This window comes from Cornus florida, unplaced genomic scaffold (genome assembly GCF_030987335.1).
Source record: "Cornus florida cultivar Cherokee Brave unplaced genomic scaffold, ASM3098733v1 CherokeeBrave_3.0.0_Hap2_Chr11, whole genome shotgun sequence".
NCBI classification, from domain to species: domain Eukaryota; kingdom Viridiplantae; phylum Streptophyta; class Magnoliopsida; order Cornales; family Cornaceae; genus Cornus; species Cornus florida.
In genome coordinates, this window is record NW_026775581.1 from 113,610,098 (window position 1) to 113,637,378 (window position 27,281).

General features: G+C 34.5%; 1 long non-coding RNA gene across 1 annotated transcript; it reads right to left on the minus strand.

The window, feature by feature from the left end:
- Positions 1-15,403: 15,403 nt before the first annotated feature.
- On the minus strand, positions 15,404-18,436 carry LOC132286055 (uncharacterized). The gene is made up of 2 exons (XR_009472659.1): positions 18,308-18,436; positions 15,404-15,613 (listed from the first exon to the last, which is right to left on the minus strand). It is a non-coding gene; the product is annotated as an uncharacterized LOC132286055 (long non-coding RNA).
- Positions 18,437-27,281: the final 8,845 nt, after the last annotated feature.

Genomic DNA, 27,281 nt, shown 5'->3' on the forward strand with positions numbered 1-27,281 from the left:
TGAATTTAAATATAACAACAATATTATCAAATACTCAAATGTAACCAAGTGAATACACAACAAGTCTAAGTCCATGATTTAAACATAGAAACAACTTCCAAAACGCAATTAAATCCATGAAGCAATTGGATATAATTTAATTAAATAAACACAATTAAATTCTCTAGATTCCAATTCAATTCCAAATAATCTCAAATTAATACATATTAAAGGACATAGCATAGTCATCACCTAAATCCATTCTAAAACTCAATTAGGTTGTTGGAGCAATAAAGTGGAATTTTATTTAAATCATGCTAATTTAAATTCCAAGGTTCTAAAACAACTTCAAATGGTCCCAAATTACTATATGCTAGTAAACAAGTCATGGTCATTACAAATATCAAGTTAAAAACTTAATTAAGCCAATGGAACCATTAAATAGATTTTAATTAATCATTTTAATTAAAATCTTTAAATTTTAAATTCATCTAAATGTTCTCAAATTAACATATGTTAGGGAATATGTCAAGGCCTATTGTAATATTACATCACGAGTTTATTTTATTCAAGTTTTTAATATATGTTAACAAGTATACCAAGGCCTAAATTACTAGCATGCCACACTTTAATTCCAAGTTGTATATCATCATGAGGATTAAATCTCAAATAAAGAAATTAATAAAGTGAAATGTTTCAAAACCTAATCAAATATTCTAGATTTAATATGTGTGAAATTATATGGCATGCACATCAAGAATATCAAGTCAGAATTTCAAAGAAATGAATAGTGCACTTAGAGCAAATTAATTAATAATTACTAGATTTCAAAATATCTCCGATTACTTTTAATTTCACATATGTTGAAGAGTGTATTAAAGCCTAACATAATATGCTAACACATATTGATTTCAAGTTAGATAAGGCCACATGAATTAAATATTTACTCAAGCAAAATATTAAATAAAATCTTCATTACTTGTCAAAAAATTCTCAATTTAATATATGTCAATGACCATATCAAGGGGTAATATAATTCCATGCCACATGTTTAAACAAAGTTATAATCAACCGGAAAAATCAAATCTTTCACAAGAAAAATAAATAATAAAATCTATAAATTTGTTACCAAAGCATGTAAATAAGTTGCATAAATATCACTAGCATGCAATATAACAAAAATAATAACCTATAACATCCCTTACCTCAATTTGAGATGGAAATCTCAAATCCCCACCGAAAGAAAAGTGCTCCGAATCCGACGATACCGAAGGATTTTGTCAGGAACAACACGGTGAACATGAATCCCAAGAAAGCCCCATGAAAATCCAAACTTGAACTTGAAACCCGAACTTAAAAATGGTCAGAAATGGATTCTAATAAGGGGGAAAGATGCGCATCGCCAAGACGAGCATAAAACACAAAGGTACTTCAACTTTTTAACAAAGGGAAGAAGGTTTAATTGAGAGAAGAAGGGTGGCAGCTCCTGTAATACCCCTAATTTTAAAAGGATAGTAATTTTAAAAGGATAGTCTCGGTATTTATTTATTTATTTTTATTATATTTTTTTAAATTGTTTAATTGATTATTTGACTAATTGTTTATGTGTTTAATTGAATTAAGTATTACTTGATTAATTAGCTACTTATCTATGTGTTATTTGTATTTTGTCTAGGTGTTATTTGTATTTTTTGTTTAATTAGATTGTGCGCTTAAATGATGTATTTGATTAATTGTAATTAATTATAAATTAAATGATTAAATGTTTTATTTTATTTTATTTTATGGTTATGGTTAGTGGTAATGGACTAACTAATTGGGTCCCATGGACTACTTGGATAGGAGGTTGGATGGGTATGGATAATTACCCATGGATAGTTGTATATGTATATATATAGATATATATGTATAAACATATATATAAAAAGGAAAGTAATTTATTAATATTATAATAACTTTAGTATTAATAAATAATCTGATGTATATATTTTATATATTTATATAATAAGGATATACATATATTTTATACGTAACATGTTTTAAGTTACCTTTTTAATATTATGGTAACTTTAGTATAAATAAATAATCTGATATTTATATTTTATTTATTTAATGAGGATACAGATAGATTACATACGTAACATGTTTTAAGTTACTTTTTAATATTATGGTAACTTTAGTATAAATAAATAATCTGATGTATATATTTTATTTATTTAATGAGGATATAGATAGATTATATACGTAACATGTTTTAAGTTACCTTTTAATATTATGGTAACTTTAGTATTAATAAATAATCTAATGTATATATTTTATTTAATTAATAAGGATATATATAGATTATATACGTAACATATTTTAAGTTACCTTTTTAATATTTTCATTTTTTAAATTTTTCTTTATTAAGTTGACTTGGATTGGGAAAAGGAATATGGTTATTATTTAGCCTATAAATACACAACTATAGGTTGAAAAATGAGTGAAAATATATCACGTAATATATTCTACAGAGAGAGAGTTAGAGAGAGAAGGAGAAAGAGGAAGGAATGAGGAGAAAACCCTTTAGAGAGAAGATCAAGGAAGAAGAAGTTTAATTTTCAATCCGAAAGTTTAAGGCAAGTTCTTCTTCTATCTCTTTCCCTTTGATTCGTGTTTCTGTACATGCCTAGGAAATTCTAGGATTTATTAAACACATAAAATTAAATAATTATGCATGATTTTGATTTAATTTCCGGTGTGAATTTTTATATATTTAAATTATGTATTTTTCATATTTGTGAAATGATGGAACGTAGAAACATGCCTAAGATTCCTGAATATTAAATAGGGACTAGGTTTGGGTTTTAATAAATTTAAATAGACTCAATCATAATGATGCTTGCTATTTGAATGTTTTAAACAAACGAATGGATTTAATCTTTTAAAATATTTTAGCAATTGAGATTAAATGTGTAAGATGAATTGGATATAGAGAATCCTTATTTAACGGTATAATAAAATATCATCATGTATAAGATTCAGTTTGCGTTGGACATATGATATAGGAAGTTTAAAGAAATAATAAGTCATTCCTATTATGTGATAACTTGATATCATATTTATCATAGTTATTTATGAAATGTTTGATGTATTTCCTTAATTGTTACATCAATTGTTGGATTGTGTGGTTTAATGCAACGGTATGGGACGGTAGCATTCTAGGGATGGATTAACTTATCAGTTAAGTCCTACCTATTTTATATAACGGAATGGATTAACTAAAATGTTAAGTCCTACTTATATTTAAGTCAGGTCAGCTGAACAAGTTGAATGACTTATGGAGGATTAATTTATTATATAAGGGAATGGATTAACTAAAATGTTAAGTCCTACTTATATTCAAGTCAGCTGAACAAGTTGAATGACTTATGGAGGATTAATTTATACTGGATAGGATGGTTACTAGATTATATATATATAAGTATAGTGCCATGATATGATTTTGAGTCTCAGGATCAATGGTTAGGGCGCGTATATCGCCAGGGATGTGTAGCTAGATATAGTGTAGTTGTGTACCCTGGTAGGTCTAGGTACTCATGCCCACTATATGTGCGTTTTGCATGTTGCCTACTATTCAGGTTAAGACAACCCTATAGTCTAGTGAGGTTCCTTTAGTGTGTATATATATATATATATATATATATATATACGGACTACTAGTTACTGTTGGATTGACTAGAATGTATACGTGTATCGGATCTCTGCTTGGACTGTAGTAGAGTAGAACTTGTTTGTGGGCCTAACCCACCATTATTTTTCAGGTGTTCGTCACGAGTAGAGGTTGTTCGTGCTGAGCGGGGATCAGTCTACTTCATTCTTCCGATGCTACATAGGAGTTCCTTTATGATTCAGTTTCCTGTTTTAGATTACTGTCATTTGTTTAGTTTGGATTTTCTAGGGGTTCATACAGTATGGATTCCCGAGTTGTATTTTGGAGGATTAGTTGTATCAGAAGAGTTTATTAATTAATGGAAATATATTATGAGGTTTATTATTAGATTATCATTTTAGTTTCTTGTCAGCATTTTATTTATTCTTCTTTATTCTTTTGTACTCTGTGTTCGTTTATTATCAATTTGTTTTGATATCCTCGGGTATTCGAGCGTGGGCCTGGCCAACCCGCATTCGGAAATTCGGGGGTATCACAACTCCCTTGGGTAGCCATGGATGCTTCTGGTCGTGCTTGCAGAGAGGAGGGGATAGCTTTTTAATTTTATAACCTCCTATTTATAAAAAAAAATCTCAAAAAGTGCCCTGAATGGGCCCCGCCGGGTCCGGAAAAGTGGAATTTGAGAAAACACGCTCAAACGGCAAAACTCCGTGAATGAAAAAGATTCAAAATGAGAAAATATGAATAACAGAAGAAACGACGTCAAAAATTGAGTCCTGACCAGAGAGATATTCCCCGAACAAGTTCGGCGGCAACCGGCTCCAGAAACTCTGAAACTGGAGAAAAACGATCAGAAAAAAATTATAAGAGTACACGACTCGACAAAATGTAAAAGTGAATCCCGTAAGAGGATCCAGGCTCCAGACGAGGCATTTTATAATAACTTTCGTTAATTGCACAATGACCCTTACAAAAAGGGTTAACTACGAAACTGCCCCAGAATGAAAATATCTTCCAAAAGATATTTTCTTAGATGCCCCTGAAATAAAATATCTTCAAAAGATATTTACGAAAAATACCCCAAGAAAAGAAAAAGATTTTGAAAAATTGTGCATTCATGCTCCTATGGACACCGAGATCAACCAGAGTACTTTCTTGCAAAAGTAAAGATACGTATTGCAAGGAAATCACTCAAGATGAAGGCACGTGAAGTCAAAAACTAACTCTAAGCATGAAAAGTGAGGTTGTGCCAAAAACTGACAAACGAAGATAAGACAGAATAGGGAAAAGGACGAAATAGTGCATAGTGTCCGAAAAGTGAAAATGCGGAAATGACTCGGTCCTCAAAGGAAGTTGTCAATCCAATTGAAAGAGTCTCAAAAATCATTTTCGAGCACTCAAGACGGCACTATGTGACAAGAAATAGAACTCAGAAAAGAAAATTTAAACGGAAAAAAATTTATTCGTAAAATTTCAGAAAAAAAAAAGGGAAAGAAAGGAAAATGACTGGGTCGTTACAAGGATCATGTTGAAACTCGGTTCAACTTCTCTCACGTAACCTCCATTACCCTCTAAAAACATAGAATCGCTAGATCATTGAATCGTAGGTTTATGTAGTGAAAATCGCCGTCGAAACCACACTTTCTAATGGGAAACACGAACGGTGACGCTTGGGAACCCTAGCAGATAGGGGAAGAGGCGAGAGAGAGAGGAGGGATAACATTTTGATGCAACACGAGGTTTGGGTTGGACGGTTGGATTTTGACCTAAATTTCTCAACCTCGCTTTAATTCAGGTTGGGTTTGGATTAAAAGAGTGAACAACTCAACCTAAATTCAAGCTAGTAGATGATTATGTTCACTATTTTTATTAATGTATGATAAAGTGTTAAAAAAAAAAATTGATATTGATATAGCATAAAAAAAATAAAAAATAAAAAGAAAAGAAAAGAAAATTCCATATAGTTTAAAACCTTATGAATTGAAATGAGTTTTATATAAGAGAAATGATACAATTTCGACTTAATCTGCCGATTTATCCTCCGAATCTAACGCCATATCAGACTTCAAAAAACACAGCTCTTTATCTCTCTTCAATTCTCTCTCATGATTCCCTCTTTCTCTCCCTCTAATTCTGCATTTATCCTCCGAATCTAACGTGGCTTAGCCACGTCAAACCTCAAAAAACACAGTTATTTATCTCTCTTCAATTCTCTCTCAAGTAATGCTTGCATCCTGTGATACTCCCGAATTTCTGAATGCGGGTTGGCCAGACCCACGCCCGAATACCCGAGGATATCAAAACAAATTGATAATAAACGAACACAGAGTACAAAAGAATAAAGAAAAAATAAATAAAATGCTGACAAGAAACTAAAATGATAATATAATAATAAACCTTATAATATATTTCCAGTGATTAATAAACTCTTCTGATACAACTGATCCTCCAAAATACAACTCGGGAATCCATACTGTGTGGACCCCTAGAAAATCCAAACTAAACAAATGACAGTAATCTAAAACAGGAAACTGAATCGTAAAGGAACTCCAATGTAGCATCGGAAGAATGAAGTAAACTGATCCCCGCTCAGCACGAACAACCTCTACTCGTGACGAACACCTGAAAAATAATGATGGGTCAGGCCCACAAATAAGTTCTACTCTACTACAGTCCAAGCAAAGATCCGATACACATATACATTCTAGTCAATCCAACAGTAACTAGTAGTCCGTATATATATATACACACTAAAGGAACCTCACTAGACTATAGGGTTGTCTCAACCTGAATAGTAGGCAACATGCAAAACGCACATATAGTGGGCATGAGTACCTAGACCTACCAGGGTACACAACTACACTATATCTAGCTACACATCCCTGGCGATATACGCGCCCTAACCATTGATCCTGAGACTCAAGCTCATATCATGACACCATACTTATATATATAAAATCTAGTAACCATCCTATCCAGTATAAATTAATCCTCCATAAGTCATTCAACTTGTTCAGCTGACCTGACTTGAATATAAGTAAGACTTAACATTTTAGTTAATCCATTCCCTTATATAATAAATTAATCCTCCATAAGTCATTCAATTTGTTCAGCTAACCTGACTTAAATATAAGTAGGACTTAACATTTTAGTTAATCCATTCCTTTATATAAAATAGGTAGGACTTAACTGATAAGTTAATCCATCCCTAGAATGCCACCGTCCCATACCGGTGCATTAAACCACACAATCCAATAATTGATGTAACAATTAAGGAAATACATCAAATATTCCATAAATAACTATGATAAATATGATATCAAGTTATCACATAATAAGAATAACTTATTATTTCTTTAAACTTCCTATATCATATGTCCTACACAAACTGAATCTTATACATGATGATATTTTATTATACCGTTAAATAAGGATTCTCCATATCTAATTCATCCTACACATTTAATCTTAATTGTTAAAACATTTTAAAAGATTAAATCCATTCGTTTGTTTAAAACATTCAAATAGAAAACATCATTATGATTGAATCTATTTAAATTTATTTAAACCCAAACCTAGTTCCTATTTAATGTTCAGGAATCCTAGGCATGTTTCTACGTTCCATCATTCCACAGATATGAAAAATACATAATGTAAACATATAAAAATTCACACCGAAAATCACATCAAAATCATGCATTTATCAATTTATAACACAAGAACAGATATGAACCAATTTCATAAAACCTATGTTCTAATCCAATTAAACATGCATAATTATTTAATTTTATGTGTTTAATAAATCCTGGAATTTCCTAGGCATGCATAGAAACACGAATCAAAAGGAAAGAGATAGAAGAAGAACTTGTCTTAAACTTTCGGATCGAAAATTAAACTTCTTCTTCCTTGATCTTCTCTCAATAGGGTTTTTCTCCTCATTCCTTCCTTTTCCTCATTCCCTCTCTAACACTATCTCTCCAGTATATATCACGTGAATATTTCTAACCCCCTTGTACAACCTATAGCTATATATTTATAGGCTAAATAAAATAACCCTAACCTTTTTCCCAATCCAAGTCAACTAAAAAAAAATGAAAATAAAATATTAAAAAGGTAAGCAAAATATGTTACGTATATAATTTATGTATATGTTTATTAAATAAATAAATTATACACATTCCATTATTTATTAATGGATTATCCAATAATATTTAAGTTACCATAATATTATAAAGTAACTTAAAACATAACACGTATCAAATCTATGTATATTTTTATTATTTAAATAAACATATACATTAGATTAAATATTACTACCCAAATTACCATAAAAGTAATTAATAAATTACTTTCTCTTTTATATATATATTAAAAAGGTAAGTAAAATATGTTACGTATATAATTTATGTATATATTTATTAAATAAATAAATTATACACATTCCATTATTTATTAATGGATTATCCAATAATACTTAAGTTACCATAATATTATAAAGTAACTTAAAATATAACACGTATCAAATCTATGTATATTTTTATTATTTAAATATAAAACATATACATCAGATTAAATATTACTACCCAAGTTACCATAAAAATAATTAATAAATTACTTTCCTTTTTATATATGTATATAATATATATCTATATATATACATACATTATTCATGGGTAATAATCCATACACATCCAACCTCCTATCCAAGTAGTCCATGGGACCCAATTGGTTGGCCCATTACTACTAACCATAACCATAAAAGAAAAATAAAAAAAATAATAAAAGAAAAGAAAACATTTAATTTACAATTAATCAAAACACCATTTAAGCACATAATATAATTAAACAATTAACACATAGACAAATACAAATAATACATAGACACATAATCAAATAATCAAGTAATACCTAATTCAATTAAACACATAAGTAATTAGTCAAATAATTAATTAAATAATTAAAAAAATACAATTAAAACAAATAAATAAATACCGAGACTATCCTTTTAAAATTAGGATTAATTAAATAATTAAAAAAATACAATTAAAACAAATAAATAAATACCGAGACTATCCTTTTAAAATTAGGAGTATTACACATCCTGTGCAGGGAGGATGAGCTTCATCCTTTCTACTGATGTGGCATCCCTCCATGCTGACACGTGTCCAAAATTAAAAAATAATAAAAACATGGGTAATACCAATTTGTGTAGGTCAAACCCGTTTTCACCCCTTTCTTTCTCTAAATGCAGAAGCCAATCAAACCGCCGCCGCCTTATCTCTGCCGTTCGTGGTGGAACCCTACAACGAACCGTCCGAAATCTCCATAAAAGACATGAAGATCTCCGGCAAACCTCTCTACTTGGACGTGCAGGCCACCTCTCCGGAAGACCCTAGGGTCCTCGATGCCATGCTTTCCTAGAACATTTCCTGATTCGGCAACCCCCATTCCCGAACCCACCTCTACGGCTGGGAATCGGACAATGCCGTCAAGGCTGCATGCGCTCAAATCGCAGCCCTAATCAACGCCTCCCCCAAAGAGATCGTCTTCACCTCTGGCGCGACCGAGTCCAACAACATCTCTGTCTTTTCTTTTTCTCTCTTCCTCCCTTATTCTCTCTCTATCTCTCAGCTTCCATCTCTATCTCTTATCTCTTCTCCCTTCACCGAAACACTCTCCCCTTCTCGCAAAAACCTAGCCACCACAACGCTTCCTTCATCTCTCTATCAACCCACAACCCACTACCACCATGAACCAAACCTCCCCCTCACTTCAGTGTTTTCAGGCGAAGCTCAAGTCGCCGTGTTTGCTTCATGCACTTCTGTATTTAGTGAGAGAAAGGGGTGAAAACGGGTTTGACCCGCACAAATGGGTATTACCCAATTTTTATTATTTTTTAATTCTAGACACGTGTCAGCATGGAGGGATGCCACGTCTGCAGGGAGGATGAAGTTCATCCTCACTGCGCAGGATGCAAGCATTATTCTTTTCTCTCCATTATTCATTCTTTCTCTCCCTCTAGTTTTGCTATCCAATTACCGGCAACGGGAGTAGTCGCAAACTAGAGAAAAGAGCTCCGATTTGGTGACGGCTTACCTGTGAAGTTGACGACAAAGGTAAAGGAGATCATTTGGGACCGACGTTGTGGTCTTCGGGTTTAAAGCTTCGGATCAAACAAAACTAGGTTGGATTTTATGTGCGGTGTTGTTGCCACTGCCGCCACTTCACCGCCAGGCATATTCGTCTTTAGCAGTTCAGTCCTCCATTCCAAGCTCACCGTTTTTTACTGCTCACGACCGATTCAGTTCTTCCTTGCTGGCCGTTACTCTCACCGCCAAGCCCTCTATCGCTGCGCCAGAGATCTATCTTCGCCCACTGTCAGTTCACCATCACAGTTTGTTCAACCCTCCATGCCGCTTCTCTGCCCGTTCGTGGCTCAACGACATCAACACCATCGTTCTATGACCGCGAGCCACCATCATCCGAAGCCGAGCTCTTTGCCATATGTTCTCGCCAGTCTAATATGCAGTTTCCCGCGCCGGTCAGATCTCCATAGCCGTACTCCACAGCCGGGCTCTTCGCTGCCGTCACTCCATCTGAGCTACCGCAAGTCAGCCGACGTCTCCACCGCCTAGTTCTCAGCCGTCGTCGTCTTCTCTGCAGCTAGGGATGGCAAAATTCGACACGATCCGCCAACACGACACGTACACGACACGAGTTAAATAGGTAATGGGTTTACCATAAACGGGTTCATGTCGTAAATGGGTTGACACGAATAACCCGTATAGTTAAACGTGTCGTGTTCGGGTTTGTGTGGCTCAACCCGTGTAACCCGTTTAATTAAATGTGTCACCTGTGAACCCGTCTAACCCGTTATTTGTTTTGACCTGATTAATAGGGGACATTTTGGTCATTTCATAGTTGCATAAGAAACCCTATTCTTATTATACTGTTTATACAAAATGTCAAAATATATCAATTATCAAACTTAGTAACTTACGCAGCCAGCCAGACAAAATAAACCATTAAACCTTATTCAGTCTCTCTCTCGCCTATCGGTCTCTCCTTTTTCCCCTCTTTCTCTCTTTGAATCGACAATCCAAACAACTCATTCTCTCTCTCTCTCTCTCAAATCCACACCACACCTCGAGCGACCAAGACCACTATAGTCTACACTTCAAGCGACCAGCGAAGAACATAAATCTTGAACAATCGAAGTGAGTTTTCAACTTTTCTCTAATTTTTTTGTCTTTTCTCTTTCAGATATACTTTGAAACAACAAGAGTTCCATTTTTTTTTTTTTTCTCTTTCAGATCTACTTGGAAACAAGTTTTTTTTAATTTTTTTCTTTCAGATCTACTTTTAAACAAATTTTATCTATTTTTTTTTTCCATTATTATTATTGGTTTTTAGAAAGTTTGATGTATATATTATATGTATCGCGCTCGGTACTTCTGTCTGATGCATATATTGACAATGATAACCACCAACATCAGTCCCATTCGGACCATATGAACGACTGTATATACTTTACTACAAATACTAGCTCTCTTGTATATAGAATTGTAGCCCAAATACTCGTATAACTCACTAGGGTTTGTTTCATGCCAATTAAAGAGATTAACATGAGCCATCTGACAGGACACTGACATTTATAATGTGCTATCTTTGTAGGGTGGTGAATAAACTTAAGCAATACAGACTTGCAGTTTAATTTGATACCTACATATCCTATTATATTAATTCCTTTGTATTTTAAAGTTTAATTTGATCTTATATATATTTTCATTAGGTAGTTATCATCTTGCAATGTTGCTGTTACTCATACATGATGTCACATGTTTGATCATTGATGGTAGGACAAGAAATTAAGTTCATCATGACCTCATGATCATTAGAATCTTGTTAAACCCACTGCGTGTGCGCGCACACACACACACACACACCTGATCTTCCAATTTTGTACGCCAAGAACAAAATTAATGGCTCATTAATTTACTGAGCTTGAGATTTATTGGGCTCAATCCAATATTTGGGTTTTCCAAATTATTACATTCCTTATAATGATGATAAATTTGGCTCATTTTTTGCAAGTTAATTAAGTGGTGCATGGAATATATTGCTCAAGTTTGGTGGTTTTGACATGGTGAACAAGTCTTGATGAGATTCTTGACTAGAATGCTGGAGTTGCACGAGGCAACTAGGTTTGATAGAAAAACTTACACAGTTGCAATAATGAACATACACAGTTGCCACAAATTAGATAACTATCTTCCCCTTCAGAAGTGGCAATAATTATGTTAATATGATTCTCTACAAGCTCCTCCATAGATCTCCGTATTCCTTGCAATTTGTATATGGTGAGAAATCATAGAAAAACTTATGTGGATAAGGTTTAATTCGTGAAAGATAGAAGAAGATCAAAGAAGAACCAGAGAAAGAGAGAGAGAGACAAGGGAAAGAATAAAGAACAAATGGAATATTTTAACTACAAATGCTAGCTCTCCTGTATATAACTGTAGCCCAAAAAAAAAAAAAATTAAGAGTGCATAGAATAGAATGAGAAAAGAGATTCCAGTAGTTTTATTTATTTTTAAAAAAATGATTAACTTTCGTGTATATTTATAGAAGATTGCATTTTAATCTGATAGTCTTCACACTTCAACTAATTTTTTTCTTTTTTTCTTTTTTTGTAATATTTGCTATTTAGATGGATTCAGCCATGAGACTTGACGATAGTGGATTAGAAGATGATCTTGATTTGATTGACCTTGAAGTAGATTAGAATGAAAATGCAGATGTGCAAGTGCAACCGAAAAAGAAACAAGACACGAAGCGCAAAAGAAAACTCACATCAAAAGTTTGGTTGCACTATGACATACTTCCATCCGGCAAGGACAAGAAGAGAAGATGAAGATGTAAGAAGTATGGGACTTAGTATATTGCGGATGGCAGGTATGACACTGGTAATTTAAAGGGGCATATAGATTCGTGTGTTAGGAAAGATACACGAGATATAGGTCAGTTGCTTTTATCTCAGTCATCTGGATCCATATCTATGCGTGCTTCTAAGTTTGATTTTAATAGATTTCGTGAGTTAGTGAGTGCTGCTATCATTATACATGATCTGCCATTTCAATTTGTTGAATATGGGGCATTAGAAACATGTGTCGTTATTTAAATGAGGAGGCTCAGCCCGTAAGTAGTAACACAACCAAGGCTGACATATTAAGGATGTATAAAAATGAAAAGGGTAATGTTGGAATCGACAAATGGTATGATTTCTCTGACATCTGATTTGTGGTCTTCTCTGACTACTGATGGGTACTTATCTCTTACTGCACATTTTATAAATGTGGATTGACGCTTACAAAAAAGAATTTTGAACTTCTCTCACATGCTATCTCCACACAATGGTGTTGCTTTGACAGAAAAGATTTATACATTACTAGTTGAATGGGGGATTGAAAAGAAACTATTTTCAATTACTCTAGATAATGCTTCTTCAAACTGTTCATTTGTTGAATTGTTGAAGTCTCAACTCAATTTGAATGATGCTTTATTAAGTGGTGGGGAGTTTTTTCACATTTGTTGTTGTGCACATATCTTAAATTTGATAGTGCAAGAGGGGTTAAAAGAGGTTGATGAATCTATCATAAAGATTCGTGAGAGTGTTAAGTATGTTAAAGGTTCTCAAATGAGGAAACAAAAATTCTTTGAATGTGTCTCTCGTGTTTCCTTAGAATGTAAAAGAGGGTTAAGGCAAGATGTTCCTACAAGATGGAATGCAACATATCTTATGTAATACCCTTAGTTTTAAAAGGATAGTCTCGGTATTTATTTATTTGTTTTAATTGTATTTTTTAGTTATTTAATTAATTATTTGACTAATTGCTTATGTGTTTAATTGAATTAGATATTACTTGATTATTTGATTATGTGTCTATGTATTATTTGTATTTGTCTATGTGTTAATTAGATTATGTGCTTAAATGGTGTTTTGATTAATTGTAAATTAAATGTTTTCTTTTCTTTTATTATTTTATTTTATTTTTCTTTTATGGTTGTGGTTAGTAGTAACGGGCTTGGATAGAAGGTTGGATGTGTATGGATTATTACCCATGGATAATGTATGTATATATATAGATATATATTATATACATATATAAAAAGGAAAGTAATTTATTAATTATTTTTATGGTAACTTGGGTAGTAATATTTAATCTGATGTATATGTTTTATATTTAAATAATAAAAATATACATAGATTTGATACGTGTTATGTTTTAAGTTACTTTATAATATTATGATAACTTAAATATTATTGGATAATCCATTAATAAATAATGGAATGTGTATAATTTATTTATTTAATAAACATATACATAAATTATATACATAACATATTTTGCTTACCTTTTTAATATTTTTATTTTCATTTTTTTTTTTTAGTTGACTTGGATTGGGAAAATGATTAGGGTTATTTTATTTAGCCTATAAATATATAGCTATAGGTTGTAAAAAGGGGTTAGAAATATTCACGTGATATATACTGGAGAGACAGTATTAGAGAGGGAAGGAGGAAAAGGAAGGAATGAGGAGAAAAGCCCTATTGAGAGAAGATCAAGGAAGAAGAAGTTTAACTTTCGATCCGAAAGTTTAAGGCAAGTTCTTCTTCTATCTCTTTCCCTTTGATTCGAGTTTCTGTACATGCCTAGGAAATTTCAGAATTTATTAAACACATAAAATTAAATAATTATGCATGTTTAATTGGGTTAGAACATAGGTTTTATGAAATTGGTTCATATCTGTTCTTGTGTTATGAATTGATAAAATGCATGATTTTGATTTGATTTCTTATGTGAATTTTTACATGTTTAAATTATGTGTTTTTCATATCTGTGGAATGATGGAACGTAGAATATGCCTAGGATTCCTGAACATTAAATAGGGACTAGGTTTGGGTTTTAATAAATTTCAATAGACTCAATCATAATGATGCTTGCTATTTTAATGTTTTAAACAAACGAATGGATTTAATCTTTTAAAATATTTTAGCAATTGAGATTAAATGTGTAAGATGAATTGGATATAGAGAATCCTTATTTAACGGTATAATAAAATATCATCATGTATAAGATTCAGTTTGTGTAGGACATATGATATAGGAAGTTTAAAGAAATAATAAGTCAATCATATTATGTGATAACTTGATATCATATTTATCATAATTATTTATGGAATGTTTGATGTATTTCCTTAATTGTTACATCAATTGTTGGATTGTGTGGTTTAATGCACCGGTATGGGACGGTGGCATTCTAGGGATGGATTAACTTATCAGTTAAGTCTTACCTATTTTATATAAGGGAATGGATTAACTAAAATGTTAAGTCCTGCTTATATTTAAGTCAGGTCAGCTGAACAAGTTGAATGACTTATGGAGGATTAATTTATTATATAAGGGAATGGATTAACTAAAATGTTAAGTCCTACTTATATTCAAGTCAGGTTAGCTGAACAAGTTGAATGACTTATGGAGGATTAATTTATACTGGATAGGATGGTTACTAGATTTTATATATCTAAGTATGGTGCCATGATATGTGTGATACCCCTCGGATCCGAGACACGGGTTGATCAGGCCCAGGCCCAAACCCGAGGGAGTATCAAACAATTAATATTTTATAGCGAACACAGAATACAAAATGAATTAAGAAATGAAAGTTTAAAGCTGAAAAGAAACTACAAGTTAATCCTTAAATAATTAAATACTTAAATTTGATAAACCAAATATCCATAATTTGAACAACTCGGGAATCCATCTCTAGTGGACCCCTAATAAAAGTCTCACACTAAATGAAAGTAAAATAAAAGATAAAACCCAAATCCAAGATCTGGAAAGAAACCCTACATCTTCGGTAGAATGGAAGACCGTCTCTGCTCTGCACGAACAAGCTCAAGCCTGGAACTGACGTACACCTGAAAAATAGGAGTGGGTCAGGCCCACGAACAAGTTCTAACCTACTACAATCCAAGCAGAGACTCGATACGCATGTACATACTAAATAGTTCAACAATAACTAATAATCCGTACATAAATATATCCACACTACTGGACTCTCGCTAGGCCATGAAGGGGGTCTCAACCTGGATAGAAGGCATCACACAATACGCACCTGAGTGGGTATGAGTACCTAAACCTAAACAGGGTATACCTCAACCTTCACAGTCAGCTACACATCCAACTGCATATACGCACCCTAACCGTCGACCCTGAGACTCAAGCTCATGACACGGTAACATAAAAATATATCTAAACTCCGTTTCTATCCATCCACCAGAAATCCAGTAAGCCACTCGGCGTAGTCAACCGTACCGACTTATATATATAAGGAGGATTGTAGTTTATAACCCGTGCCCTTACTCCAAAATAGGTAGGACTTAGCAATTTGAGCTAATCCAACCCAGTATGTCACCGTCCCATACCGGTACATACAATCCAATCCGTCCAATAGTTGATAAAGTATCGATAATTATAACAACAATATCAACAATTCCATACTACACATAATAGAATGCATTAGCCACCATTCTTAAAAATACCAATAATTTATTCACATTGAAAATATAAATATCAATGTCAACTACTCCTTACTATGCATATTGAAATAGATAATCAACATGCTTATTTACATTTACAGTTGACAAAATAATGGCCATATAAATGTCAATACCAACAGTTCCAAACTAAACATGTTAGAACAGATTAACAAACATGCTTAAGTAAGCCAATTCAGAATCCATAATTTGATCATACAAGGCTTTATTTATGATGATGACCTATTCCCAGTTTCCATAGAATTAACAGAGCCTAAATAGACATTTTCCCACTCACATCTATAGCATGCAGAATAAATATAAGTACTCTATTATACTTATAGTTTCCTGTCCAACAACTTGCCGCACTAACCGTTAAATTTAATCATCAACTAATTTTCAGTGAAATATAAATTTTTAGCATAGCTTCTATTTTCCATGAACATATAATTCGAGTGGACAAGCTCTCACAGAAAATTTCTAATATAATTAAGAAATTAGAAACTCCAAATCTACACAGTCTACAAGACCTTCGTAATTAACTCCATGTAATCCTAATGGTTAACGCCTTGTGTCCAATTTTATATAATCTGGTCTTTGCATATTTATGTTTACCCTAGACCACTCCTAAATTACCCATTACAGTATTCATTCACCAATAAACACACTAAAACAAACACTAGGAAGCCTAATCACTGAAAAAATTTGAAAAAACAACCCACAGAATCAAAACTCACGCATAAACAACCGGGAGCCGGCTCCAGAATATTGGAGCCGCCTCCAATGGCCCTGGAGCCGGCTCCTAGACCATTGGAGCCGCCTCCAGTCCAAGGGGAGCCGGCTCCAATCCAATAGGAGCCGGCTCCAATCCAATAGGAGGTATCTATGGTGTATCTGCGTATCGGGTCACTGTATGTATTGACACCACGTGACCCAGAAATTTCACCTCCCGCTGCCAAAATTCACACTTCTCGAACTTGGCATACAACTGGTGTTCACGAAGCGTCTGCAAGACTATGCGAAGATGTCTAGCATGATCGTCCTCCGACCGAGAATAGATCAAGATGTCATCAATAAAGACAATAACAAATTGATCCAAATAAGCCCGGAAGACTCTATTCATTAAATCCATGAACACTGCAGGTGCATTAGTCGTCCCAAACGGCATAACACGAAACTCATAAGAACCATATCTCGTGAGAAACGTTGTCTTAGGAACATCCTGCTCCCTAACCCTCAGCTGATGATACCCAGAACGTAGATCAATCTTGGAGAAGTATGTGGCTCCCCTTAACTGATCAAACAAGTCATCAATCCTGGGCAAAGGATACTTGTTACGAATCGTAACCATGTTCAACTCCCTGTAATCTATACATAGACGAAGCGAACCATCCTTCTTCTTCACAAACAGAACCGGTGCTCCCCAAGGTGATGTACTCCTACGAATAAAACCCTGGCTGAGTAACTGCTGAATCTGATCCCTCAGCTCTCTCATCTCCACCGGTGCCATCCTATAGGGTGCCCTAGCAATAGGCGCAGTGCCTGGAGCTAAGTCTATCACAAAATCGATCTCGCGACTAGGTGGCAACCCTGGAATCTCCTGAAATACATCCGGGAAATCCTGTACAATTGGTATGTTATCCGATGACACAGTAATCCCCTCCTTATTTTCCTCTTCCACATGGAACAAATAGGTGCTACCGCCCCCTTTAGAACGTGGCATAGCTACTACATACATATCCTGACCAGGTATGGTAAAAATAATAGATCTATCAAAACAATCAACTTGGGCATGGTAGTGAGACAACCAATCCATCCCAAGTATCACGTCATAAGTGTGCATGTCCAGGACCAATAGATTGGCTAGAAATCTGAGTCTGCCAATATCTAGTGTCACAGGCCCATCACTCTCATGTATAATAGCTGTATCACCCAATGGTGTAGAAATACCCTGAGGTCTAGTGCATACCCTCGTCCTCATCCCAGATAAAGCAACAAAAGTCCTAGCTACAAATGAGTGTGTAGCACCCGTATCAAATAAAACACGTCCATGTAAACCATGAATAGGAAACTTACCCTCAATAGTCTGAGGTGCCTGAACATCCTGTGGCTTGGGGTTATACACCCTGCCATAATGCAACTGCTGTGGCGCCTGTCCCTGAGTTTGCGGCGGTGCCGGTAAAGCCAGATGTGTCTGTCCCTGAATTCGTGGAACCTGTGGAGCTGGTAGAGGCACTGGCCCCCTCTGTCCCTGCTGCACATACTGTCCCTGTCCCTGTCCCTGTCCTGCTTTAGGACACTGCCTGGTGGTATGACCATACTCTCCACAAGTGTAACAACTGCCCTGGAAAGTACCAAATGGCCTCCTCTGTCGGTTAGCCTGTGGCTGACCCTGTCCTGCCTGTGGTCCCCCATTCTGTTGCCTCTGAATAGGTGCCCCATTCCGATGAGCATCTGAACCACCCTTGTGCTTCTTCCAAGGCTGTTGCCCTTGAAACTTGCCTTTGTCATTCTGCCGGTGACCATTACCATTCCCCTTTTCAGCTGACTGATTAGTAGAGTCTTTATCTCCCCGCTTCTCACCACGAGCCTGTCTGATGTCCACAGTCAACTGATACTGTTGTAGAGCGGCGTCTACCACCTGAGCATAGGTCGTATAGGCTGGACTACCTGTAATAGCTCTCTTGATAGACCACATCAGTCCTTTGACAAAACTGTTGCGCTTCTTTTCCTCTGTATCCACCTCCTCCGGTGCAAAGAGAGACAAGCGTGTGAACTGCTGCTCATACTCCGCCACTGTCATGTTTCCCTGCTGCAGACTTAGAAACTCGGTCTTCATAGCTGCCCTGACTGCATAGGGAAAATATTTCTCATCAAAGCGAGCACTGAACTCATCATAAGACAATGTCATCCTCTCCTCTGAGGTGGTAACTGACTCCCACCACTGTAGTGCATCCCCAACTAACTTGAAAGTAGCAAGCATCTGCTTCTGAACCTCCGTGCACTGAACCAAACGAAGATGACGCTCAATGTCCTGTTTCCACTGGTGAGCTGCTCTCGCATCGGTTGAGCCTGAGAACACAGGTGGACTCCCCTTTGTGAAAGCGCTCCTAGCCTTTCCCCAAGAATCCGTCTGAACCACTGGTGCTGGTACAGGTGCCTGCTGAACCTGTGGTTGGTTGCGGAGTGCAGCTGTTACCCCAGCCTCTATAGCCCGAGCAACGAGGTCATTGAGGTGAGGAGGAATCTCTGGATCTCTGTCCCGACCCTGAGTCTGTTGAACTTCCTCCTGCTCCTCCTGAAACCCTGGCATTTGCTGCTCTTCTTCTATTTGCTGACGCTGTAGGAGATATTGTTGCCTACGTGCCGCTCTCCTTTCCTTCCTAGTTCCTTGCATGTTCTGTCCATTTCTAGCGTTAACCATCTGTTAACACGAAAAGACAGACATCAGTACTATTTCTATACGAACCATAAGGAATACAATGAATCCTAACTTAAGCTCTATTCAAGAGAACGCTACGCGGAAGACTTAATACGAAAACATCCTAGAGACACTTGAACCTGGAGTGCTCTGATACCAACTGTGATACCCCTCGGATCCGAGACACGGGTTGATCAGGCCCAGGCCCAAACCCGAGGGAGTATCAAACAATTAATATTTTATAGCGAACACAGAATACAAAATGAATTAAGAAATGAAAGTTTAAAGCTGAAAAGAAACTACAAGTTAATCCTTAAATAATTAAATACTTAAATTTGATAAACCAAATATCCATAATTTGAACAACTCGGGAATCCATCTCTAGTGGACCCCTAATAAAAGTCTCACACTAAATGAAAGTAAAATAAAAGATAAAACCCAAATCCAAGATCTGGAAAGAAACCCTACATCTTCGGTAGAATGGAAGATCGTCTCTGCTCTGCACGAACAAGCTCAAACCTGGAACTGACGTACACCTGAAAAATAGGAGTGGGTCAGGCCCACGAACAAGTTCTAACCTACTACAATCCAAGCAGAGACTCGATACGCATGTACATACTAAATAGTTCAACAATAACTAATAATCCGTACATAAATATATCCACACTACTGGACTCTCGCTAGGCCATGAAGGGGGTCTCAACCTGGATAGAAGGCATCACACAATACGCACCTGAGTGGGTATGAGTACCTAAACCTAAACAGGGTATACCTCAACCTTCACAGTCAGCTACACATCCAACTGCATATACGCACCCTAACCGTCGACCCTGAGACTCAAGCTCATGACACGGTAACATAAAAATATATCTAAACTCCGTTTCTATCCATCCACCAGAAATCCAGTAAGCCACTCGGCGTAGTCAACCGTACCGACTTATATATATAAGGAGGATTGTAGTTTATAACCCGTGCCCTTACTCCAAAATAGGTAGGACTTAGCAATTTGAGCTAATCCAACCCAGTATGTCACCGTCCCATACCGGTACATACAATCCAATCCGTCCAATAGTTGATAAAGCATCGATAATTATAACAACAATATCAACAATTCCATACTACACATAATAGAATGCATTAGCCACCATTCTTAAAAATACCAATAATTTATTCACATTGAAAATATAAATATCAATGTCAACTACTCCTTACTATGCATATTGAAATAGATAATCAACATGCTTATTTACATTTACAGTTGACAAAATAATGGCCATATAAATGTCAATACCAACAGTTCCAAACTAAACATGTTAGAACAGATTAACAAACATGCTTAAGTAAGCCAATTCAGAATCCATAATTTGATCATACAAGGCTTTATTTATGATGATGACCTATTCCCAGTTTCCATAGAATTAACAGAGCCTAAATAGACATTTTCCCACTCACATCTATAGCATGCAGAATAAATATAAGTACTCTATTATACTTATAGTTTCATGTCCAACAACTTGCCGCACTAACCGTTAAATTTAATCATCAACTAATTTTCAGTGAAATATAAATTTTTAGCATAGCTTCTATTTTCCATGAACATATAATTCGAGTGGACAAGCTCTCACAGAAAATTTCTAATATAATTAAGAAATTAGAAACTCCAAATCTACACAGTCTACAAGACCTTCGTAATTAACTCCATGTAATCCTAATGGTTAACGCCTTGTGTCCAATTTTATATAATCTGGTCTTTGTATATTTATGTTTACCCTAGACCACTCCTAAATTACCCATTACAGTATTCATTCACCAATAAACACACTAAAACAAACACTAGGAAGCCTAATCATTGAAAAAATTTGAAAAAACAACCCACAGAATCAAAACTCACGCATAAACAACCGGGAGCCGGCTCCAGAATATTGGAGCCGCCTCCAATGGCCCTGGAGCCGGCTCCTAGACCATTGGAGCCGCCTCCAGTCCAAGGGGAGCCGGCTCCAATCCAATAGGAGCCGGCTCTCCCCCTCCTCTTCTTCGTGTTCTCCTCTCCGGTCGCCGTTTACGCCTCCGACAATTCACAGTAGAGGTTTACAGAGAGGTTCACCTAATCCTAGAAGATTCCAGTCCTTAACTCAGTCCTTATTATGCTACTAATATGGATTAAACCATGAATTACATAAGACAGTTCAAAGTTAAACAGTTTACAAGTTTTAAACCAAATTCAGTCTCAGTTACACTCCAAGCATAAAACAGATAACGTTTGTTTTATTTTTAAACATGTAATTCATCCTGGAACCATTGAGTATGCAAAGAACACGAGTATAAGGGAGAGAGTAAGGTTAGAACTTGCCTTGTGAGATTTTTGTTAAAATCTCTACGTTGTCGTCTACACTCGCCGGCGACTCCTACTGCAACTTCCTCTGTTCCTCGTTTCTAATTCCACAGACGTGTTTTGGTTGTATTATTTTGTTCCCTAAGCAGACTTATCTTATATATTTATAGGCAACCAAAACCCTAAGTCCAATTATACCTACAGTCTGAAACGAGGCCCATAAACTCAACCTAGGTTATAAACCTTGTCGGCTCCTTAACCTAAACAGAACTAAAACCCTAACCACACTTTTTTTTACCTAGTCACAAATTAAAACATGTAATTACTAATTTAACAATAAAAATTCCAAGTTAACTACTAATTCAATTAAAGAAACAAATAAAAATTCCAATTAATGTAAAGAATGCAAATAATTAATTAACCCAAAGAAAACAAATAAACTAACTAATTAATTCAAATAACACTGAACAGAAAACAATTAAACAAATTAATGAACCAAAAATAATTAATAAACAAATAAAAATTCCAATTAATGTAAAGAATGCAAATAATTAATTAACCCAAAGAAAGCAAATAAACTAACTAATTAATTCAAATAACACTGAACAAATAACACTGAACAGAAAACAATTAAACAAATTAATGAACCAAAAATAATTAATAAACAGAAAACAATTAAACAAATTACCGAGACTATCCTTTCAAAAATTAGGGGTATTACAATATGAGCTTGAGTCTCAGGATCAATGGTTAGGGCGCGTATATCGCCAGGGATGTGTAGCTAGATATAGTGTAGTTGTGTACCCTGGTAGGTCTAGGTACTCATGCCCATTATATGTGCGTTTTGCATGTTGCCTACTATTCAGGTTGAGACAACCCTATAATCTAGTGAGGTTCCTTTAGTGTGTATATATATATATACGGACTACTAGTTACTGTTGGATTGAGTAGGATATATACGTGTATCGGATCTCTGCTTGGACTGTAGTAGAGTAGAACTTGTTTGTGGGTCTAACCCACCATTATTTTTCAGGTGTTCGTCACGAGTAGAGGTTGTTCGTGCTGAGTGGGGATCAGTCTATTTCATTCTTCCGATGCTACATAGGAGTTCCTTTATGATTCAGTTTCCTGTTTTAGATTACTGTCATTTGTTTAGTTTGGATTTTCTAGGGGTCCACACAGTATGGATTCTCGAGTTGTATTTTGGAGGATCAGTTCTATCAAAAGAGTTTATTAATTAATGGAAATATATTATGAGGTTTATTATTAGATTATCATTTTAGTTTCTTGTCAGTATTTTATTTATTCTTCTTTATTCTTTTGTACTCTGTGTTCGTTTATTATCAATTTGTTTTGATATCCTTGGGTATTCGGGCGTGGGCCTGGCCAACCCGCATTCAGAAATTCGAGGGTATCACATCTTATGCTTGAGTCTGCCATTTATTATCGTCGGGCTTTTTGTCATTTGCAGTTGAGTGATTCAAATTACAAGTTTTGCCCATCTTAAGAGGAGTGGAGTAGGATAAAAAAGATTTACAAGTTCTTAACTGTTTTTTATGATGTTACAAACATCTTTTCTGGATCCAAGTATCCCACGGCAAACTTGTACTTTTCATCTGTGTTTTCGGTTCAATTGACATTACGAGAGGAAATGGATAGTAGAGATCAGTTTACGAGCAAGATAGCAACTCAAATGTATTCAAAGTTTGCAAAGTATTGGTTTGATTATAACATAATCCTTACTATTGCTGTTATTTTAGTACCTAGATACAAACTTGGGTTTGTTATTTTTAACTATAACAAGCTTAATGGTGATAACAACATTGAGAGCACACTAGTTCGTGATGCACTGTTTAACCTTTTTGATTAATTTTTGTTGAATTCTCCTATAGCTTGTACCACCAAATCCACATCTTCACCAAATGATGGAAGTAAGCACCAGCATGTTGATGAGGGACAGTTAACTAAAAAGTTCATTGATGTTATGAAGGTGAATAATACTTTTGTGAGATATTAAATTCCTTTAATGCCTATTTTATTCATTACATCTATTTATTTTTCTACTTTTGACATTGATTGATCTATTTGTTTTTCATAATTTCTGTAATGTAGGAATTTGACTCATTTGAGAATGATAAATTGCTTGGAAATGTCCAAAAATCAGAGTTGGAACTCTATTTAGATGAACAAAAAATCAATAGGAATGCGAACCTTGACGTGCTTACCTATTAGAAAGCCAATCAGTTTAGGTATCCTGTGCTTGCTCAAACGGCTCGTGATATATTGAGCATTCCAATCACTACAGTTGCTTATGAGTTTGCGTTTAGTGTTGATGGTCGGGTTTTTGATCAATATCATAGTGCACTTAAACCAGAAAATGTGGAAGCTTTGGTATGCACAAGGGACTGGCTTTTTGGTTTGAAAGGTAAGTGACTTATAATAAACTTCAAATTATATTTTTATTATTGCAGAGAATAGTGAAGTAATGATTTTTTTGTGTATGTTTTACTATAGATACAATGAAGCTTCGAGCGGATGACTTGATTGATGATGTAATGAAACTTAATATCAATAATGATGACCCTGCTGAAGGCCAATGTTCCACCAGTGTTAGCGTGACCGAACATTAAAATCCAACTAGGTAAAAAAGCCCTCTGCATCTGTTTTATTTTTCACATAATTTGTTACATACATTCTTTTATATTTCAATCTGTTATTTATTTATTTATTTTTTTTATCTAAACTTATTTTACACTTACCTGTTTTGTAGGAATTTGTACTTTTGGGTGTTTCAGAAAAAGAGTGCATGCAAATTGCAGAAGGAAGTTTTTGAGTGGATTTTGGGCTTAAGAAGATTGCATGTTACTCTAACATTTCTATTAAATATTTTTATTTCGGTCTGTAATAACTCATGACTTATCTTTATTTCGGTCTGTAATAACTTATGACTTCTGACTTAATATTTATTTTTGGCTTTTAATCTCTCTTTTGGACTACATCACAGTACAAAATTTCTAGTCATGTTTGCTAGTATTTTAATCTTTGGCCACCTTAAATAGGTTAAGCGGGTAAACATGTTAAACAGGTTAAGCGGGTAAATATGTTAAACACGTTAAACATGTCGTTAAACAAGTCGTGTTTGATGTGTCTAACACGACACGTTTATTAAACGGGTTACACGTGTCATGTCCTGTTACTTTTTTAATAAACGTGTCATGTTCAGGTTTAGGATATGTGACGCGATTATTAATCGTGTCGTGTTCGGGTTGACATGTTTAGTGTTATACCCCTAGTTCGACACGATACGATTATGACACGCGAACCCGAATTGCCACCCCTATCTACAGCGGTCCTTTGACCTCTGTGATTTGTCTGAATATTGCATTTAAAAATAAAAGAGCGAGTTTAACCCGAAACAGAGAGAGAAGGGGAAATGTGGAGAGGGAATGGAGAAAGAAAGAACAGTGTTTTTTTTGGTGCCTAAGTGGCCCACCCACGTTAGATTCGGAAGATAAATCGAGCAGATTAAATTGAAAGTTGTATCATTTCTCTTTATACAATTCGTTGAATTATATATTATATATATATATGATGAGGTGGAGTTACTATAAAACCCTACACATCAATAGGTTTTATTTAATTCAACAATTAGATGCTCCTTGTTCCTTTTTAATGTTTCCAATGGGCCAATTTAAGTAGGAATTTTGTAGAATTTTGCGCATGTGTGCATCTCATCATTACATAACAATTGGAGAGGTACGGCTTGTTATGTAACGGTTTTCGTGCTCTTTAATATCATCATTACATTTTCGAGAAAAAAGAAAAAAGAAAAAAAATCTCATCATTACATATCATTTGTCCTTTACTAGGGCCTAGGCTCCAACTCTCATCTTTCATAATCAGTCCATCTTTCATTTTTTTTTTTTTTACCAAAATATCCTTTTTGCAATTAACATTATGATTGTAAGTTGGGCTGGCCAACCCAGTCCAGTCCCAACCTAACCTCAATCCAAAATTGATTATTTATAACAAGACAAATGGAGGGCCCCTCTCCTTTATTTACAATAGACTAATTAAAAAATATATATATATAGGTCTAACAATTTAGTGTAACAAATTGTTGCAAATTTTATTTTCCTTTGTTCTAATCGGTTGACCCATGTTCATCTCATTTTTCGCCTAAATTAGGACACTATGTACCAAGTGAAGGGAGTTTTATTCAATTGCATATATATATATATGTAACATGCGGTGGAGTTACTATAAAACCCTACAAATCAATGGGTTTTATTTAATTCAACAATCAGATACTCCTTATTCCTTTTTAATGTTTCCAATAAGCCAATTTGAGTACGAATTTTGAGCATGTGTGTCTCATCATTACATAATTGACTTAAGTGGAAGCAGTAAATTTGTTCACTAGAAACAAACTTGAATTCACAAGATGGGTGTTTTGAATTCACAAAACATAAAAATAATTTAGATAAATCTGATATATTATTTAATAATTAAATGAATAATCTGCTCTATAATATGTGTATTTATAAATAAAAATCCTAAAAATGCAAGGACACTAACAATACAAGGAAACTGTTCAAAAATAAACTTGCTCTTAATATTCTATACAAATAAAAAAAGAACCCTAATTACTAAAAACTACCATATACAAAAAAAAAGAAAAAAAAAAAAGAATCCCTTTAGGGTTTGTTTGGTTAGCGTGAAGTAAATAGAAAGGAAAATAAACGGAATATTTTTTTAAATTTTTTGGAGTTTGGTTACCTAGAAAGAGAAAATTTTGGGGAAAGTGGATTCCCGTTTCGGATAAATTTTTCTAAAATATTTTCCCGCATAAAACACAAAAAAGTTTACTTTCTTGCTCGAAACTGTTATTTAATTTCTAAATTTCCTATTATGCCCCAATTGAATTGTTTCTCCAATTTTCTTCTTATTAAGTTATGCCATCTATTTACTAGGAAACATATTTGGATTCATCATATCTAATACCGTTGTTATCTAATTTGTTTAAAATAAATTAAGAATTGAATAGTAGAATTATATTACTTTTAATTTTTACCAATATCTCAATATATATATGAGAAGACATGGATTAGAGTCATATGAATAGAAATCAAAATAATATTTATTTTTTATTATCTATACAGTTTTGAAACTTAATAGAGTTTTATACTCGAATAATATGTGATTTTTGTATAAAAATTTTTGCATGGTTCATAGTCATAACATATGGAAGTGGATCAATAAATTATGCATGAACCAAAAAGAATTATTGTTTAACT